The sequence below is a fragment of the Podarcis cretensis genome (assembly GCF_951804945.1).
Source record: "Podarcis cretensis genome assembly, chromosome: 9".
Classification (NCBI taxonomy): Eukaryota; Metazoa; Chordata; class Lepidosauria; order Squamata; family Lacertidae; genus Podarcis; species Podarcis cretensis.
The window spans coordinates 58,260,384-58,281,304 of record NC_137178.1 but is presented as its reverse complement, the minus strand read 5'-3'; the positions used below and the strand labels follow the sequence as shown (position 1 = coordinate 58,281,304).

General features: G+C 41.7%; 1 long non-coding RNA gene across 6 annotated transcripts in view; it reads left to right on the top strand.

Annotated features, from left to right (window-relative positions):
* The window catches only part of LOC307223656, a 219,220-nt gene that overhangs the window by 171,990 nt on the left and 26,309 nt on the right, over window positions 1–20,921 (top strand). For 2 of the 6 annotated variants that reach the window (XR_013842159.1, XR_013842162.1), the window contains exon 3: window positions 2,276–2,394. The exons of 3 other annotated variants lie outside the window; for them this stretch is intronic. This is a non-coding gene — a long non-coding RNA (uncharacterized lncRNA). Of the gene's footprint in view, window positions 1–2,275; window positions 2,395–11,594; window positions 11,911–20,921 lie in introns of those variants that run through there. One more of the 6 variants, XR_013842163.1, reaches the window with a different exon arrangement.

The following is a 20,921-nucleotide window of genomic DNA, read 5'->3' as shown; positions in this document are numbered from 1 at the left end:
AGCCTCTTGGGTTTGCTGATCAGAAGATCGGCAGTTCGAATCTCCGTGATGGTGTGACCTCCCATTGCTCTGTCCCAGCTCCTGCCAACCTAGCAGTTTGAAAGCACGCCAGTGCAAGTAGATAAATAGGTACCACTGCATTGGGAAGGTAAATGGTGTTTCCATGTGCTCTAGCTTGTGTCACAGTGTCCCATTGTGCCAGAAGCGGTTTAGTCATGCTGGCCACATGACCTGGCCTGAAGCGAGATGAGTGCTGCACCACATAGTCTCCTTTGACTGGACTTAACCGTTCAGGGGTCCTTTACCTTTACCTTACTTTTTCCTTCTGGGTTAGAGGAGACAAGTCAGTGGACAAATTAAATGAAAAAGAAGATGAGCAACTGCTACCACCTATTCACTCCCTCATCTAGCAGATATATTGTTTCAGCAGCTGGAGCAGGTGCAGCAGGCCCCAGCTGTTCCCCTTGAGACTCCTGGCTCTCCTATCTTCCTCAACAGGTTGAGCGGTGAGTCAATAGCAGTGGGATGCTAGGGGGTAACCACCTTGTCCTTTGCCTTAGGCAGCAAAACTTATTTGCCCTGTCCCAGAGCCTGCTATTTTTGCCATTTTAACCTCTGCACATGATGCACAACTCTTTTAAATCTGACAAGGCGGTGGAAATGCTAGCAGCAAACAGTGAAAAACAAGGCCTGTGGGGGGGGGGGATTAATGGCTGGTGCATGAGGGCTTGGCCACATTCCTTGGGCTGTTTTGGAAGTGTTTGGCAATTTAGTCACTGCAAGACTAAAATTTGCCCATTTGGGATATGCCGATGCCTCCCGTTTGTACCTTAGAACTTGGAAATCTTCCTTTTATAAAAGACCTACATTGTTTTTTAAAAAAACAACAACCCTCTAAATGGATGTTCCTTCTTCCCATCAGTTCATGCTTCCAGCTATGAAGGATTTATCCACCGTGACCTTTCTGATTTAGTGTTTTGTGCCATTGGTAATCATGTGTCTTGGGCTCCCATAAACATTCTCATGGCACGGGGACAGGGCACCTTAATAAGGTCAGTGCCATCAGAGCCTTGTAGTTACGAAGGCTTGTGCTTGGTAGAACAGAACTGTATTCAATGAGCCTTGTTTTCATTTGTGGGCAACTCAAACGGATTGGACAAGGAATGTGTGAAAATTGCTTTTTGACAGAGAGCAAGACACAATGAATATCATGAGGGTACTTTTTTTTTTTTTTGCCGTCATGAATCATAGGCCTCTGTGGTGATGGAGAAAAGTGAGACTGTGGAGCTTTTTAATGCGCTACCAGCCAAGCAACTGAATTTTTCATAACCCCTTATGGTTTTAAACAGTTGAACAAAAGAACAGTTCATAATATTGTACCAGAGGTGTTTGCTTAGTGTTAGTGGTACACAAAGGAAGGTTCCAATGGGTTGTGGCTTTGTTTGGTAGCCTATTCATTTCTGACAAACAGAATGTCCTTGTTTCATTTTATGAGCTGACTGATGAACTTCAGGTTAATGCAACTAACATCAACATCACAGGAGGTGAGCAACATTACGGGAGGAGAAAACTTTGGAAACCTTATGAGAAGCTGGTGAAAGTGAAGGACTGCAAGGAACATCATGCAAAGTGTGTTTATAGGACCAAGGTGAAACTGTAAAGCTCCCTTGCTATTTTTGTTATTGGGTGCTGGATGTTGCTTATGTAATCATGTACTTATCGTTCTGAAATGTTGTTTTTGGATAATATTGTATTTGCTATTGTATTGTATTGTTTTGTTATGCTAATAGGACATTCTTTTTGTACTGCTTGGTTTTGAAATGTATTTTGTTGCCAGCTGCTTTGAGTCTGGTGTGTGTGTGTGTGTAAACGTGACACACAAATGAATGAATGAATATTCTTGTTCGACATGACAAATCCTTAAGGCTGGATTCCATCTGTTTTCACATTTTGAGTGCCAGATTACTGGAGGGCAGGAACCCAGAGTAAACATTTTCACTTGCACTAAATATAGATCAGCCACACCCATTATCATGAAATGTCATTTCTTTAAGACATACTGTATGTGATGATAAAATGGTTGTGATCCACGAATAATGTGTAAAGGGAGGTTGTACTTTACAAATCATCACAGTAGCATGAACATCAGAAGAGCTCTGCTGGATCAGATCAAAGGTTGATCTTAGTAAAAAAAACACAGTCTCTCCCCCCCCCCCTTTTGTTATAACAATTTAATTTATAACTTGTTTATAGCATTTGTTCTTCCTGCGTATAGATCCATCCCTGGTCACAGTGGCCAACCAGATGCTTCTGGGAACCTCAAAAAGAGGGCCTGAAGGCAGCAGCCCTCTCAGCTGTTGATCCTTAGAGGTTACTATTTCTCTGAACCTGAAGGTAGTATATAGCCATCCTAATTAATAAGCAATGGTAATCTAATCATTTGTGAATTAATCTAATTCCATTTTGCAGGTATCTAAGCAAATGCCCCCTGCCATTTATGGTGGTTAGGAATTCCATAAATTCATTACGTGCAAGAATTACAGGATGACCCTGAGTTCTAGTGGTTTGAGAGAAAACTCATCTCTGTCCAATTTCTCTACACTGTGTGTAGTTTTATAAACCTCTGCCATGTCGCCCGTTAACACACACACACACACACACACACATCTAAACTACAAGGTCCCCCATTCAGGGCTTTTTTTCATCTGGAACTTGCCAGAACTCAGTTCCGGCACCTCTTAGGTGGGCGCCATTGCCATTCTAAGAGAACAAGGGAGGCCTTCATGGTGAGTTCTGGCACCTATTTTTCTAGGAAAATGGCACTGCCCTCAATGCTTCATCTCAGGGGTGGGAACTACAGCCCTAGGAGCCAAATGTAGCTCTCTAGACCTCCCTATGTGGCCCCAGGGACCACACCCCTCCCTGGCCACAGCCTATCTCCACAAGACGTAATTGCCACTGCACCTGCTCTCTGCCCACCTCAAGGTTATGTGATAATTCATTTTGCTTGTCTGGATAGAGCTTGGGGAGATATGTGTGGTTGGAATATAGTAATGCAACAGTAAGAGTTGCATCTAGTGCTCTTTCGCCTTTTGCATCACTGTCAAGTGACTCTTGGAAGGGTCTCCATGAGGGAACGTGTCTTTTGGTTTCCCCATGTAACCCTGAAGATTTATGCTGATATCCTAACTCACCAAATGAGTGGCTTTTGCAGTTAAATTTCTCTAGTCCCTCATTTATGTCCAAGAGCTCTACAGTTTATTTGTGTGAGGTGGACACATAGAATTAGGTCCGGTTGTTTTGCAGCAATACAGTAGGGGCCCTTTAAATAAAAGAGTCATTTTCCTCTACACTTTCCCCTCATAAGTAGGCCACCCAAGAGTTCCTGTTTCATATCTGTAACACGTCGATAATGCAGCAGTTTTAATTAGGTATTATGCAGAGGGGGCTAGGTCATGCATTTTAATACCAAAGTTGAAAGAAGTCTGTGGAACACTAGAGGTCAGTTTTGCATGATAATAAAATTATTTTTTCCTTGCAGGGGCAGAGGTCAGTATCCTAACTAAGGATATTTTTTTTTAGCATTTCACGGTGAATTTCATGAATATTTATTTGTTAGGGCATATATTAGCAAGCTGGGAGAGTCTGAGCATTTACACGAAGTGTGGGTGACTAATTACAAGCGAATCACAAGGCCCAGCCAAAAAGAGATGGAAAGAACAATACTGAGCAAAAATATAGAAGCAACCTGGAGATGACTTCTCCTTAGAAGCACAGCACTGCAGATCTTGTTGGATCGTCTGGTGGCTAGCAAGTTTGTGTCAAAACCTGCTTATGAAATAGCACATAATATGATATGATATGATATTGAATGCCCTCATCAAAGCAAGCCCACCTTCAGTGAAGTTGCATGAGCATTTGTAGGATTACAATGCCCTAGATGAAGGCCTGCCAGCACATAAGGCAAGGTAAGGCAACCATCTCAGGTGGCAGGGTCCAGAGGGGCAGAAGATCCTGATGTAGATCTCTTTTCTCCCCCATGTCCCTGACGTAGATCTTTACTCACCTGTTCTGCCCCGGTGGGGTGGGGAAAACCATTTTGTGGTTCACCTCAGATGCCAAAATGTCTTCGGCTGACACTTTTCTAGGCCATATTATTTTCATTTTTAAAAAAGCCTTTTTATTAAAAATTAATAATAAATCCTGCTACGTTAGCTTCACTTTACATAAGTAATTGCCTTTCCACATACACATATATGTCTGTAGCAAAATGGCATAAACCAAAATGCGGTTATGTGGCCAGAATTCATGTTACAAAGAACATATTGAAATTTTCAGAAATACTTACTCTACACAGGCGAAGTGTGCAGGGTTGAAAGAGCAAAACAATTCTAAATGAGAAAGAGCTGCAAAGCAAGATGGTCACAATATTACTTGAAAAATGAACGAAGTAAGACAACATCACAAAATCTGTCACTACTGATGGCCATATCATTGCATATTATATATTTGCGACATGGTTTGCTTGTTCCCTGAACCTGTTTCAAGGCACTTCTAAAGCTTTAGATCAGTAGTGGCTAGAGATGGCTGGATCAGTACATTTGCTGCTTTGCATCTTAAGTCTCTTCAACTCCATTTTCTGTTCTTTTCCAAATATTTTTTTATTAATTTTCATTCTTCACACCACACATAAAACAACATAACTCACAACACACCAAACGCTTTGCTTAAAAATATCAAATCATATTCTTACAGTTCCTCCCAAAAATTATTTCAGCTTATTGCCATGAGATCTCAGAGGGTTATGAGCACAATCTTCTTGATGTATAAAATCCATTGAACCACATTTGCTATTTTGTTGCCTATTCACTTAGTTTGAAGAGATCCTTTCAGAAGAAGAAGCTTCAAGCGACAGAATCTCCCTCAGGCTACTTACTCATCATAACAGCAAACACAACTGGTTGGCCAAAGCTATGTTTGTCATTGAATTGATGGTGTTTCTGGGTTTTATCACTTTCCACAAATTCTAGACCACTCTATTACTTAGCAAATATGTTCATTCTCAAAGTGTTGCTGGCTCCCCCCCCCCCCCGCTTATCAGACAAATCACCTAGACTCCTGCTTATGCATGAGCATGGAGGAAAGCTATTAAACCATTGGAAAAGGGGCAAAATTAAATTACAGCCGATTAAAATGCAACAGGCAATGCAATTGCTTTACCTTTGAGAAGGCCTCACACCTATTGCTATTCAGTTCAGCCTGGATGTACATGTTGCTGCTCCCGCTTGCTAAATGGAAATAATTGCTTGGAATTTGCAGTGTCATTAACATTGCACAGAAATGATTCTAATCTTCATGGAATTCCTGCATGATTATTTGCATTACATGCTAGCACCTTTTACATCTCTCATCATCATCCTTCTGTGCTCTTTTTGAGCTTTAGGGTCTGTAATATTCAAGACTGCTTAATTCAGAGAGTAACATTTTAAAAAGACAACTAAAAGACTCGTGAACATTTGAAAATTGAAGGGCCCTGTTCTAGCTAAAGTTCCAGTATGCTCCTATACATGTCTACTCAAAAGTAAGCCCCACTGAAGACATTGGGGCTTACTCCCAGTGAAGTGTGCCTAGGATTCTCACAATTAAGTCCTACTAAAACCTATGGAGCTAGTCAGCTATGATTCACCTAAGTTCAAAAGTGAGGAGGGGGGAAAAAATGGCCGCCGGTCTTTGTTCCTGCAATCCACCTCAAGTATCAAAATCTCTTGCACTGATCCTGTTCTTACTAACCTCAAAGTCACCAGCTCAGGGAAAGTCAGGCTGCATTTTTGTGTAATCAGCCTGAAACCGGTGGCAAGCTTTATTTATGAAGACAAAATGATGTAAACAAAACCAAAAGAAGAAAATATAATAAAATAACAAAACAACATGGATGCAAAATGAATTAGCAGTGCGATGATTTAAACCACTGTGCCTCAAAGCCACATTTTTATAGGAGCGAAAGCAAACCCGAGTGCTCATTCCCAAACTTCACATTTTCAAATTGAATAAGCAGTGCTTGATTCAGCCCTGGCTGAAATTCTAGAGGTGCAAACTTAATTATAATCTATGAGTGTTGAAAAGATGTAAATAGATGGGAAAGCAGCCTATATGGGCCGAGCTCATGTCACGGCAAAAGTAAGCAACAACCCAAAAAAGAATTAGGGAGGCAAACTGATAGATGTATAGTTCGGTTGATCCATCTTGGCACATCATAATTTGCATTTTCCAAGTACTGGATCACAAAGCTCAGTGTACACTGACATTGTATGTTACCTCCTTTTACAATGAGTAAATAGACTATTTAGGGAGCAAGATTATGACAGCATCATTCTGATGTCTCCCAAGATAATTTTGCAGAGGAGAAATATGTAGTCATTATCATTTGTCAGCATATTACACTAATATGAAGATCCATTTAGATGTGGTATTAAGGGCGGTCAGGTGTCCTGCTTACAGATGGCAGCCCTCTATTTGAAAAAGTCCTCCATTAGAGTCCAGGGCTGGTTTACAGATATGGAACCACATGAAAGCAGAGTAGGGGCCTTGAAATAGTAAGAAACAGACTAGGCATCTTAGGGCACCTTGTCACAGAACATGCCACCATGGTGAGATGTATGGTGTGTGTGATATTTGTGCTTAAATTATAGTAATTCTTTTGTAATTTGCACTTATATGCACACGTTAGCATTTGAAATTTTTATTCAGCTTGATGTCCTTTTTGTGTGATATGCATTTCCTTTTTTCTTCCTCTTGTGATGTGACAGGGAAGCCCTCAAGGGCACAGCAGCAGGCCAAGATGCAAAGATTCTTCAGACTAAAGATTCACTTTGGGAGGAATGGAAGGGGGGCATGCAGGGAGGGCTCGGTCAAATGGTGTTTAACAATATGGGAGAAGGGAGTGGGTAAAATTGATGGTGTTGTGAAGAGGAGTGAACTTGCTAACAGGGAACTAACTTAAGACTGATAACATCCAGCATCAAGGCCTGCTTGGCTGACTCTTTAATTTTCACAGGCATTCAAAGTCATCAAACAAAAAGGGGAGGAATTTACACTCTCCTGTCACTTCAAAATTGCTTCTCAACAGAGAACGAAGAGGCTGTTTTAGGGGGAGAATGTGTGCCTTCTGAACCTGGCCTTTATACTTTTGTACACCATCCCAATCTCTGAGCAACGTGAAATTCCAGGGGTTCAGGGTTTGTGTTTCCTTTGGGAATGAGGCACGATGGAGACCGTGGTGTCTTTATGATATATGGTTTATTTACACATACAGTGGTACCTCGGGTTACATACGCTTCAGGTTACATACGCTTCAGGTTACAGACTCCGCTAACCCAGAAATATTACCTCGGGTTAAGAACTTTGCTTCAGGATGAGAACAGAAATCGTGCTCCGGCGGCACGGCGGCAGCAGGAGGCCCCATTAGCTAAAGTGGTGCGTCAGGTTAAGAACGGACCTCCGGAACGAATTAAGTACTTTACCTGAGGTACCACTGTATATACAACCTGAGCCTGCGATGAAGGGGGGTGGGTCACAGCATTAGCACCTCAAAGCGTCTTGTTTCTCCTGTAGCCACAACCTTGGATTCAAGCAAAGATTAGGTGTTGCTCTCAAACATTTCTCTGACTTTCTCTCCAACTTGCTGCTTCACTTCTGATCATTCTTACTTCATATTACTGCAATTCACTCTATCTAATTGAGTGAGGGGACCCACCAGCTTGCTGTCTCACAGAGTGCCCCTTCCTTTTGTTCCCCTTAATGGCCACCCAGGCTATCACCTCGAGTTTGTCAACACTCTGTTAACAAAGCCATCACTTTAGGAGTCAATGCAATTCATGTTTTGGAAAAGTCTTATGTGTCTCTACATGTCTTATGTGACAGTATTTGACATGCAAACTTTCATTACATACAGTGGGAAAGGTTTGGTTATTTGCAGGGAAACCTCGCAGAGCCTTTTTATTGATGTTCTGCTGTTGCCACTGGCTCTTATAGATTTTCTACTGAATATAATGGAACTTGTGTCAGACACTTTGGAAGCCCAGCTAATCGTTTACAAGTAATTTGCTTGTTAACCGTTGATCTTAAGGATCTGTGTTAATCGTTAAAACTTTGGCTGGCTTTGCAGCACCATGTGACCCTGAAAAACACATTTCCTTTCATCACTTTTCATTATTTTTACGTGGGGTATGTATTTGGAGTGGCACTGGGAACTTGCCACATTCAGCCTTATCTGGAGTCTTCAGCTTCTACCAAACAAGACAGGACTGTTAGCACCTGCCTTGAAAGATCCAGTTTCTAAGGATTTCTGACGTATTCCACATTTGTGCATATTGCACCTTCTGGCATAAATCCACCCCCCAACTCTTTTATCTAACTTCATTTGTAGAATTGTTCCTCACAATCGTGAGGGATATCAACAAACATCGCTGAGGCTTCATTGACTCTGTTTTTAAAGGACAAGCCTCCAGCCATGCAGATAGCATTCTCGTTGTTTCGAGCATTCCTCAGTGCCTTTCTTCTACCTTTTATGCCCCCAACTTATTCTTCCACGGGGAGAAGAAAATCCTAGCCTGAAGTCAACTGAGCCTGAAGCTTCAGCTTTGTTTTGTTTTTTTTTTTTTAATAAAGATTTTTATTAATTTCCAATTTTTTAACAAAAACAAAAGACAACAAAAAACAAACAAACAAAAAAAAACTCATATTTTCATAACCTTATTTTCATAACCCTCTTTTCCCGGACTTCCCCATACCTTTCCCTTTTTGCATCCTTAATTTAGTACCCTTATTCAGCAACCTATCTTGCCCAATTAAATATAAATTCGTCCTCTTTCTCTATTCCACCCTAAATTTTAAACCCAATTATCGCTGCAATTCTACGTCTTCTTTTCCCTCAGCATTTTAACACTCCTCAGTTTTATAATAGTTCTTAAGATACATCTTAAATTTCTTCCAATCTTCTTCCACAGTCTCTTTCTCTTGGTCGCGGATTCTGCCGGTCATTTCTGCCAGTCCCATAAAGTCAATCACTTTCGCCTGCCATTCCTCCAGCGTGGGTAGCTCTTGTGTCTTCCAATACTTTGCTAGAAGAATCCTTGCTGCCGTAGTAGCGTACAAAAAGAAATTCTTGTCCTTCTTCGGCACCAACTGGCCGACCATACCCAAGAGAAATGCCTCTGGTTTCTTGTTAAAGGTGCACTTAAGCACTTTCTTAATTTCATTGTAAATCATTTCCCAGAAGGCCTTAATCTTTGGGCAGGTCCACCAAAGGTGGAAAAAGGTACCCTCAGTCTCTTTACATTTCCAGCATTTGTTATTGGGCAAATGATAAATCTTCGCAAGCTTGACTGGGGTCATGTACCACCTATAAATCATTTTCATTATGTTTTCTCGTAAGGCATTGCATGCCGTAAATTTAATACCTGTGGTCCATAACTGCTCCCAGTCAGCAAACATAATGTCATGACCTATGTCCTGTGCCCATTTAACCATAGCAGACTTCACTGTCTCATCTATTGTATTCCACTTCAACAGCAAGTTGTACATTCTTGATAAATTCTTAGTATTGGGTTCTAACAATTCTGTTTCCAATTTCGATTTCTCCACCTGGAAACCAATTTTCCTGTCTTGTTTGAAAGCCTCCATTATTTGAAAATAATGGAGCCAATCTCGTACCTTGGACTTTATTTTCTCATAACTTTGTAATTTAAATTCACCACCTTCTTGTTCTAAAATCTCAGAGTATTTCGGCCAATTGGTTGTCATATTAAGTTTCTTTACTTCCTTAGCCTCCATAGGTGAAAGCCACCTGGGAGTTCTGTTTTCCAATAAATCTTTATACCGTATCCATACATTATATAGTGCTTTCCTGACAATATGATTTTTGAAACCCTTATACACTTTAACCTTGTCATACCAGATATATGCATGCCAACCAAAATTATTATCAAATCCTTCCAAATCTAGAATGTCTGCATTTTCAAGAAGTAGCCAATCTTTTAACCAGCAGAAAGCTGCCGATTCATAGTAAAGTCTTAAGTCCGGCAGGGCAAACCCCCCTCTTTCTTTAGAGTCGGTAAGTATCTTAAACTTAATTCTGGGCTTTTTGCCCTGCCAGACAAATTTAGATATGTCTTTCTGCCACTTCTTGAAACAGTCCAGTTTATCAACAATTTGTAATGTCTGAAACAAAAATAACATTCTAGGCAATACATTCATTTTGATCACAGCAATTCGACCTAACAAGGAAAGCTTCAGGTTTGACCATATTTCTAAATCTTTCTTTATCTCAGTCCAGCACTTGTCATAGTTGTCCTTAAATAAGTTCACATTCTTAGATGTCATGTTAATCCCCAGGTATTTTACACTCTTTGCCACCACTAACCCAGTTTCCTCTTGGAATCTTTCCCTTTCAACATTTGTTAAGTTCTTTTCCAGTACCTTGGTTTTTTGTTTATTCAACTTAAATCCTGCGACCTGGCCAAATACTTGAATTAATTCCAAAGCTCTTTTGGTACTAGTGTCTGGCTCTTGCAAGGTCAGTACTAAATCATCTGCAAAAGCCTTTAATTTGTAATGTCTAGCTCCGACCTGTGAAGCTTCAGCTTTGAAGGGCTGCTATGCAGGAGAGCTAAAATACTGGTCTGGGGTACACTTGAACAGTCATTGCCAGAAGGAACTGACAGCTCCTTGTGGGGAACGGAAAAAGGTGGAGTTAATTGAGCATGGCAAGGGAGATTGAAAGCAAACAAGACATATTTCTGCTTTTCTTTCTTTCTAAAAGTAGGATTCAAGGTGAATATCAGCTAAGGCACCAGAAAGGGCTATTTTGAAGCAATAAAACTGATTAGACATTTTCTTTTGAGCTTCCCAAATGAGTCCCTACCCTTTTTACACACTAATGAGTTAACTGTCCCCTCCCCCATAGAAATCCATGGAAATTTGACATCCTTCCACAGGGCCTCCAAGACGGAGCTGTTCTGCCAGGCCTTTGGTCAGGGTTCAGCCTGACTCATTTTCTCTTTGTATAAGAACAAGCACGAAGGAGGTTCCCAGCCCACTCATAGGTCCTTATGATATCAGTGGAAACAGTTGGTCTTGGTGAGTATTAACCGCTCCCGGTTTTAACCTGAAGATTGCCACTTGTCCAGTTTTAATTTTAATTGTTTGAATTAATTGTGGGATGTATCTTAATTGATTGATCGCTTCTATTATGCATATCGTCTAATTTCTATGATGTTAGCCACTCTGAGCCCAACTTTGGCCAGAGAGGGCGGGATACAAATAAAAATTATTATTATTATTATTGGTCAGGAAAATAATCGGAGGCATTTCTCTGTTGCAATGAAATGACTCTCTCAGTATAGGTCAGGTTCTGCTACCTTTCTTTCTGTTGAGGGGCACATTCCATTTGGGTAATATGTCAGGAACCACATGCCAGTAGAAAGTGGAAGGCAGATCCAAAAGTGTGTCGTCCACTTGCTTTCCTCTGCCTTTCTGTTGCTCCTTCACACCCCTCCTCCCTCATTTGATACCTGTGTCCCTGGGCTTCTCTCCAGGTCTTCTACTCAGCATGTGATATGATCAGGCCAAAGCACTCATTAAACAACGTGTAGCAGACACAGAGCGCTAGTTAGATCTAGCCAGGACCCCAACTTTTATTGCCAATGAATCCATCAGGTACTCTGTCTCCCCCATGGCATATCTAACTAAACTTGAAGTCCCTAAGCATCGGAGGGCCTTTACCCTGACACGATGTCTCGCCCTCCCCTCAGCTGTCATTGAAGGTCAATATAGGAAGATTGCTTACTCAGAGAGACAATTCCCCTGTGATTCTGGATAAATAGAAACAATAGAGCATGTGCTTCTCCAGTGCCTATACAGTGGTACCTCAGGTTACAGACGCTTCAGGTTACAGACACTTCAGGTTACAGACTCTGCTAACCCAGAAATATTACCTCGGGTTAAGAACTTTGCTTCAGGATGAGAACAGCAATCGTGTGGCGGCAGTGGGAGGCCCCATTAGCTAAAGTGGTGCTTCAGGTTAAGAACAGTTTCAAGTTAAGAACAGACCTCCGGAACGAATTAAGTTCTTAACCCGAGGTACCACTGTAATGGGAAATCATGTTGCCGAAAGATGGAACTCCACAGCGCCATCTGGTGTCACAGCATTATAACGCATTTAAAACTTTTTATTTTTTATTTTTACTAATGTGGCTGAGTCCCTGGTATAGATTGTCATGTCCCTCCCTGCTCCTGTTTACACATGCAACCTGAACCCGAAAAAGAGATGCATACATGTCACTGATATACATGCGTGTCTGGGTAGACTCACAGCACAATGCTTTTCTAGTCCCCATTGAATCTAATAGGTGTAGCTGATCAGCTAGAGATAAGCTTCATGCTCAGTGGTCACTAGTCACATGAAACCCCAAAGTGAATCGAGTTCAGCTGGGGATGTGGTGTGTATATGCTGGGAAGCGGTGGCCAATAGTGGCTTTCCTGGGTGCATTGTCACATAGCAGTCGACACACATGCAACTACTTTCAAGTACTCTGTGTATTTTCAAATGGAGATATTTTCTGTTTAGGAATGCTTTACCATTTGGAGTGGAAGGGAAGGGAAAATATAATGCCTTGCACATGTTCTGGAGATGCTCTCATGCATCATACATGGTCCACCAATAGTACACCACCGGGATTGATTTACTAAGCCTACCAGCCACATTGCAGGACTACCTGAACCCCTCATGATCTTCCTTTTGTTCTGAAGTGCAGCACAGATAGCGTTCTGTTCAAGAACATTAAGTGCTTGAGTCAGTTCAGATTATAATGTTCCATAAAATCTTGCTGCTGTGATTTCACATTTATTTTAATTTATAATTGGCCCTAAAGAACCCAAAAATAGCCCAATGAGTACTAAATGCACTTAGTGGACTCAAAATGCTAACTAACTATAGGGGTTAGAGTGGAAAGAGAAGATTAGGAGGAATGGAATGGAATATCATGGAAAAGGCCTTGGCTGACTAGCTGGAACCCTGAACAGGACCAATCTGCGCTGCTACATTTTGTTGTAGATGAAATTTCAATTGGCCAAAGAAGAGGAAGAAGAAGAAATCAATTCACTGAATGTGTTCCAGCCTAGTTGTCTTCCATAGAAGTTTGAATATCATTTTTTTGGTATTTTTTAAAAAAATAATTTTTATTTATTTTTTCATGTATACTTCTTCTAACAATATATCTTTAACAATTTTTCATATTTCGACCCTCCTCCCCTGGACTTCCTTCATACTCCTGTTTTGTTTTATTTCCATATTGTTCACCCTGCATATTGTTTCCCCAAAATTTTCTCAATACATATAGTCTTTTTTTTGTATACAGTTGTGATTGTTTACTCAAACCCTGCCAATGAGTCCATTTCTTTATGTTGCCTTTTCATATATGTTGTAAATGGTTCCCATTCTCTTTTAAAGTCTTTGTTGTCCTTTTCATGTAATTTTTCTGTTAGTTTTGCCAGTTCTGCATATTCCATAAGTTTCCCTTGCCGTTGTTCTTTTGTTGGTACTTCTTCTGTCTTCTGTCTTTTTTTTGTAATTGTGTCACCCCCAGATTCAAACAACACAAGACCAAAGATTTCTTTATAATGAATAGTATCCACTTCAAATGATTTAGATATCACGATCATTACCTGCTGTATAGCAACAAGTGTTCTCTTTAACAAGCTTTCCTTCATCCCGAACGCAATGCAGGCTTCGTTGCAAAAAATCCAATTAGAGCCTGGCGGTCTTCAACTACAAAATCCACACTGTACATCTCAGGGTCCACCGGCCCACATTTTCTGACTGGCTGTGGCTGGTGAACCCCAGGGCCAGACAGCGGTTGAAGTGGGAAGGTTTTGAAGGAAATAGAACAGTTTCAAAGCGGGAGGAAGAAAGGAAGTGGGATGGTTAGTCCAGACTCCATTTTGACCTCCTGAAAAGAAATGGGTTGCTCATTATTTCACCTGTAAAGATGCTGAATAATATCTCACCAGAAGTTGGTTCCCCATCTCAGCAGGTGGGAAATAACAGTTATGCTGGCTTCCCAGGCGGTGGGTCACTGCTGCTTATACGGAGGGAGAGGGTGGGAAGGCGGGTGAGGTACAAATACTCTAGCAGGAGTGGCTGGAGACAGCACTTCGCAGGTGTATACTGCATACAAACACTCATGTGCATCTGCATCTGCACGAATCAACTCACATGCAACCTTTACACACATAAACACACACATTCATTTTCTGTCTCGCTCACATACTCATATACAGTGGTACCTCAGGTGACATACGCTTCAGGTTACATATGCTTCAGGTTACATAAGCTTCAGGTTACATACGCTTCAGGTTACAGACTCCGCTAACCCAGAAATATTACCTCAGGTTAAGAACTTTGCTTCAGGATGAGAACAGAAATTGTGCTCCGGTGGCGTGGCGGCAGCGGGAGGCCCCATTAGCTAAAGTGCTGCTTCAGGTTAAGAACCGTTTCAGCTTAAGTACGGACCTCCGGAACAAATTAAGTATATAACCTGAGGTACCACTGTAGCTTCTTACAAAGTACAGTGGTGCCTCGCAAGACGAAAAGAATCCATTCCACGAGTCTCTTCGTCTTGCAGTTTTTTCGTCTTGCGAAGCAAGCCCATTAGCGGCTTAGCGGATTAGCGCTATTAGCGGCTTAGGGGCTTAGGGGATCAGCTGATAAGCGGCTTAGTGGATCAGCTGTTAAGCGGCTTAGCGGATCAGCTGTTAAGCAGCTTAGTGGCTTAGCGGATCAGCTGATAAGCGGCTTAGCGGCTTAGAAAAAGGGGGGGAGGAAAAAAACCCGCAGGAACTCGCAAGACATTTTCGTCTTGCGAAGCAAGCCCATAGGAAATTTGTTTTGCGAAGCACCTCCAAAACGGAAAACCCTTTTGTCTAGCGGGTTTTCCGTCTTGCGAGGCATTTGTCTTGCGGGGCACCACTGTAACTGCCATCCAAATTGTAGCTACTATACCCTTGCCATATTTAGGCTTCAAAAAAACCATCCTGTTGAACCCTAAATGTGGCACAAAGGGCCATTTCAATGGGGTAGTCACAGATAGATGGGCTAACCCTATACTCCCCAGCTCTACCCCTACCCAGTGCCTCCCATGCACCTCCAAATGCACTCATGTTGCCTCCAGTAGGAGGATCTTTTGAAGCCTCAATATGGCACTGTGGGTAAAGTTTAGGGTAAGGAGCAGCAGCCGCAGGCCAGGAGGAGAGGTGTCATGGGTTGTACCCAGTCTGCAAGATGAGGAACCACTGTTTCAGATGGCCTACAGTGAATAATTAGAGGTGCTTCCTCTCTAGACACACACATGAGATGTTTGCGTTTGCAGAACAGCATGGGATCCAATTGTATTAGCCCAGGTGACTTCAACAGACAAGGTAAATTTAGCTATTTCTAAATTAAAATTGACTTGAGGGGAAAACAAGGCTTGACCGTGTTCTCCGATGACAGACCACCAAATTGGATGTGTAGGGAAAGGCTTTGAGCAAATGCCACCCACTGGTAGGAATTATCATCTGGTTTCCATTCTTTATTAGATATTTCACTCTAAAGATATCCCTTTCAAATGCAAGTGCTTGCTGTCTTAATGATAATAATGGAAGGTGCAAAAATGAAACGGGTAGAGCTTTAAAAATGCTAAATGCCCATTCATTGAAAAACGATGGAGCACATTCCGCTGGTGCTGTTATGTACTGGGATGTTGTATGAACCACCCCCAAGAAGAGCACAGTTCTTGACACTCCTGTTTGAAGGATATGGGCAACACACTCATTTATTCTTAGGTGCCAAAATGAATTAATCTTTTCAACCAAGAAAAATGTGCTATGTACAGCAGTGGCAAGCACTACACAGCCATCCTAGACACCCACCCACCCTCATCATTTTGGTCCATACCAAAGCTCAAAAACCTGTTCACTATTCTGTGGCTTTGAATTTAGTCACCCCAATAGTGCCATATAAACACTATAGTCACTTTTTAAAAACAAATTTTAAAAATGCTTTTTAAACAAATTCAAATACAATAACCATTAAATACGCGTCCAAGTAGTACATCGAATGGATTATATTTTATCCATTGTCGCTAGACACAGCGCTTTTTTTCTTAAAAAATGTTTAGGGGTAATCTCATTTTGACTCAAGAAAACCATCACTTTATAGTTCCAATTGGGGAAAATAAATGCAATAAATGGACCAAAGTACAAAGAACATGCGAACTTTCATCAGTAAAACACCACACATCCACATTCCACACTGCTTCACACATTAAACACCCGCTTCCATCTGAGGCTCAGGAAACACCGTGACAGGAAATGAGGCCGCCATTGGGGGTAGCAACGGAACTGAATTCACCATGCTAGAGAAGAAACTAAAAAATTTATTTTTTTAATTTTCTTCTCCCATTAGATTCACAAAATGTTTAGGGGTATGCGGCCCCCCCCCGAAAAAAGCACTGCACTTACACATTCAACATTCAAACATATTACAGTCATAACTCCGCTTACATATCCCTCCAGTTATGTAAACTTTGGGATACATAAGCGGCAAACCTGGAAGTATATTTCCGGGTTTTTGCCACGTGCGCATGCGCAGAAGCGCTCTACCATCGTGCGTGCGCAGAAGCAGTCCCTTTGGTTGCAAAAACCTTGGGATATGGCCGGACCTCCAGAACGGATCCCATCCGCAACCGGTGGTACCACTGTACTTGGTGTAACCCCTCCACTAAGAAGGTCGAGCGGTTGGTATAAGAAGGTCTTGATTTTGGTCATTTACATAGTTAAAGAAAGGGGTCCACATTTCTTGGAAGGTGCCTCTATTTGTTATGTCTTTAGTTGCCCTCATGTGTCTGGTGAGATGCTCAGACATTGCTATATCCCAGATATTATTTTCTCATAAGTTCAAGGGTATTTCAGTTTGGCTCTACCATTGCTGAGATATGGTAGAGATAAGTTTTTTTAATAAAAAAATAGTAAATAAACTTTAATAGGTATTTTTTTGAGGGCAGGGGTAAGCTATTTGTTCACGAGGAACCTTAAAGAGATATTTTTAACAAATAACCAGAGGCTGCTTTGTGTTCCCCCTCTTCATTTTAGAGACTTGAAATTTAATGCTTCATTTATTAAGATGTACATATTACTCCCATTTTCCCTCATTGCCCTTTATAAAACAGGAATCTACACCACAGATCAACTTGATCAATAGGATATTTTAATATACAAGTTTTCCGGAAGACTGAAATGGCTCCTGTGGAGGCATGCTTTTTGGGGTTGGGGATACATTCCATTTCAATATTTCTGCAAGAGAGCCTTTTTTATTAGGTATTTGGTATTTACTTGGTTATGCTGTCTTTTGATTCCACCAAGCTAGGTGAAAGGAAGTTGTTTGTGGAGCCTGGGGACAACAATACATCTAAGACTCTCTAGGATTTTATGAAAGCTCCATCTTCCCCTTTTCATTAAAGGCCAGAACAACATGTTCCACTTTCACCTCATATCCTGAAACCAAGCTGCCTCTTCTCTTCCTCTGCAAAGCAGCGGCTCCAGAGATCGAAATTTTCAGGGAAGAAGGGATTAGCAGGATCTGGGCTTCACCTCCCTGCCCCCAGCTCCATTTCCTTTGCAATTCCATAAGCTGTAGCTTAATGGTAGAGCATTTGCTTTGTCTGCAAAACGTTGTAGGTTCAATCCCCAGCATCTCCAGGTACGCCTGTGAGAAAAAACTGTCTGATATTCAAGAGAAATGCCACTCAGTATATACAATGCTAATCTAGACGGACCAATGTTTTGACATGGTGTAAAATAGCTTCCACTGTTCCTGAGCCCTTCCCTGCAGCGGGGATTCCAGGTGATCATAGCTCTGCGAAGGGTTAACTGCAGTTCCCAGAATTCTTTGGGGGTTACTTTAAATGTATGGTGTGCACACAGCTCAAAAGAACAAGTCCCCCTCGCAAATTATTATTACATTAGTATTAGCATTAATCTTGTGACTGCAAGCACAACCTTAAAAGAGATATGCCTTGTTTTCTCTTGCATAGCAGGGCAAAATTAATCTAAATTGCCCCCTCCTTTGACACATGCAAGCATCAAATAAAAGCAAATAATGCTTCTCACTTAGAAATTCTGGGTTTTTTCCCCATATGCAAATTTAAACCAATCACTTAATTCACCAAAAGTAATACAACTAATCGGCTTAGATTTTTGTAATCTGGCAACAGTGTTAATTCTGTAATTATTAGTGTGAACCACTTTAAGAACCGTTATGGCTGGTAAGCAGTACACAGGTGATATAAATAAGTAAATATATCCTAGTTATTAGCATTGTCTTTAAAACTAAATGGCATAATGAATGAATGAAAAACAGATAGAGGTATTCCACCCTAGACACAGAGAGATCAGTCTATTCCCAGCCTACGTCAGTTTTCAAAACCTTCATTTTAAGTCTGTCTTGTTCCATTTCCACATCATTCTGCAATTTAACTCCCCCAACACACACAAAATGTGCATTCTTTTTTGCATGTATTGTTCACAAACTGAGCATTTTGGTATGCATTTACTCTCAAACGTTTGAATGCATTTTAAAATAAAATTCATTTGTTTGTATATATGTTGTGTATTTGGGTACATATCTTTGAGCTGAGAACTGCATCTCAAAATCAGAAGTGCAAAAACTGAAGGATAACTGCGTTTTGATCCATGTATTAGTCCAGGAAGGGAAAATTAGACTGGCTAACTTAAAAAAGAGAACCAAACAAAAACCTTAAACATCCCTCTTCCCCACTAGCTATTTCTTCTGATACTGACATAATCCACTCATTCGTTTCTTCCGGAAAATCCTCAGGACATTCACCCCAAGCTCTTGCATTTTTGTGCTTTTCTTGTTGTCTTCCTGTTCCTTTGCCTTCTTCAAGTGATGGCATATCACAATAGTTTGCAATGGTAATATTGCAGTGCAGTTCTTGCAGGTGTGAATTGACTGTAGCACTATCCTCTCACCTAGTGAGCAGGTCACAGTGTCTGACTGTAATCTCATCTATGCAGCCCTTTCTTGCCCCAATGGCACTTGCCTGTTCCCTACTGTCACCCTTAGAAAAACACACACTTTCCCCCCTGCCTTAAAAAGCCATTCCAGAGAAGTCTGGCAAAACTGACAACGCTGCTTTGCAGCTGCTTTTTAAATGGTGTCAGCCTGGACACAGGCAGGTGTTGGAGTATCAGAAGTGGGCTTCCCTTCCTCTTTGAACAGGAAATAGTGCCAGTTGTCTAGGGATTAGAAACTATTCATCCTGTTCAGTAGTGATTGCACATTATCTGATCAGATCTACTACTTCTTTAAAAAGTGTCATTGTTGTTGTCTTTGTCACCTAGGAAACACCCTGATGACAATGGCTGTGATCAGGGCCATCTTAAGCATAGCTGGCGCTGCGGTGCAAAGATCCATCCCTCCATCGCCCCCCCCCCCAGTTGTTGATCTTTTTTAGAAAAGGTTCCCTAGAATTGTTGACCTTTTTTTAGGGAGCCGACACCCGCTTACACATTATCTCTGCTTGGGAAAAGAAAACAGGAAACATAAACAAAGTTTTTTTAGTTGCTCATTTATTAACAATGTACCTATCATCATCATAAATCTTTATTACGGTCCAGAGACCCAACAAATCATTACAAAGCAATACACAATTCATACAGCCTACCTCCAGGTTAAACAAGCATTTAGTTCAGAATATAGGGATCATTTGTTCTTGCAACCACCGATAAAAACTTTGCCACTGCTAATGTTCTAGCATTTGTCCGGTCTTCCAATAGGAACCTGACATAGTGAGCCTCTGATTTTCCCGGGAAAGGTACCAGCATTTATTAACAATGCACCTATATATATACACACTTATATAGTGTCAGATGCATGTGGGCCAGCCAAAATCTGACAAGTCACTCCTGGTCTTAAATTGTCCAGGCAAAATGGCATAGCTTAACCTGGCACCAAAATGAGAAAAGAAATGCTGAACTTAGATATGCCTCAGTCAGTAAAACACGACTCTCTTAATCTCAGGGTTGTGGTTTCAAGCCCCATGTTGGGCAAAAGATTCCTGCATTGCAAGGGGTTGGACTAGATGACCCTGAGGGTTCCCTTCCAACTCTGTGCATGGTTCTGTTATTCTGTTGTATTTGAAGGGCTGTTCACAGGGAAGAGGGAGCAAACTTGTTTTGAGAGAGATGCTTGTGCTGTGATTCCTGCACTGGAGGGGATTGGTCTAGAGGACCCTCGGAGGTCCCTTCCAACTGTCCAGTTCTGTGATACGATGATTAAAATGCTCCAAGAAATAAATAAACGGGCTTCTCTGCGGCAGTCACTGGAAAGGGCTCCAGGGGCGGCCATCCCACAGAAAGTTTGGTATGTGTTCTGTGGCCCAAGCCCCATTCACTGGGGCGTGACCCGGTGAGCCGAAGGAGAGCTCCACAGTGCCAACGGGGCTGCCCAGGAGAGCTTGATTACGTGACCGTTGTTGGAAAAACGCCCGCCGGGAAGGGTGCCAACTTCCCAAGACACCGAGGCCCCTCCGGTGGTCACTCTCTGACCGGAAATTGCCCTCAGTCCAGCAACCCCTCCATCCTGAGAGGAGCACACTCGTCTTCTGGTATCCCATCACAGAAAGAGACAGTCAGTAGTCTACACACTACTTTATTTATGGACTGTACACGGAGCTCTCATCTGACATGTCTGCTCTCCTGAGCAGCTAGCACAGAAATCCAACTTGACACTCACTTCACTCAGAAGCAAAAGTAACTCTCTCCAGTTACTGAGGACAATCAGAGACTTCCTGTCTCACGCTACC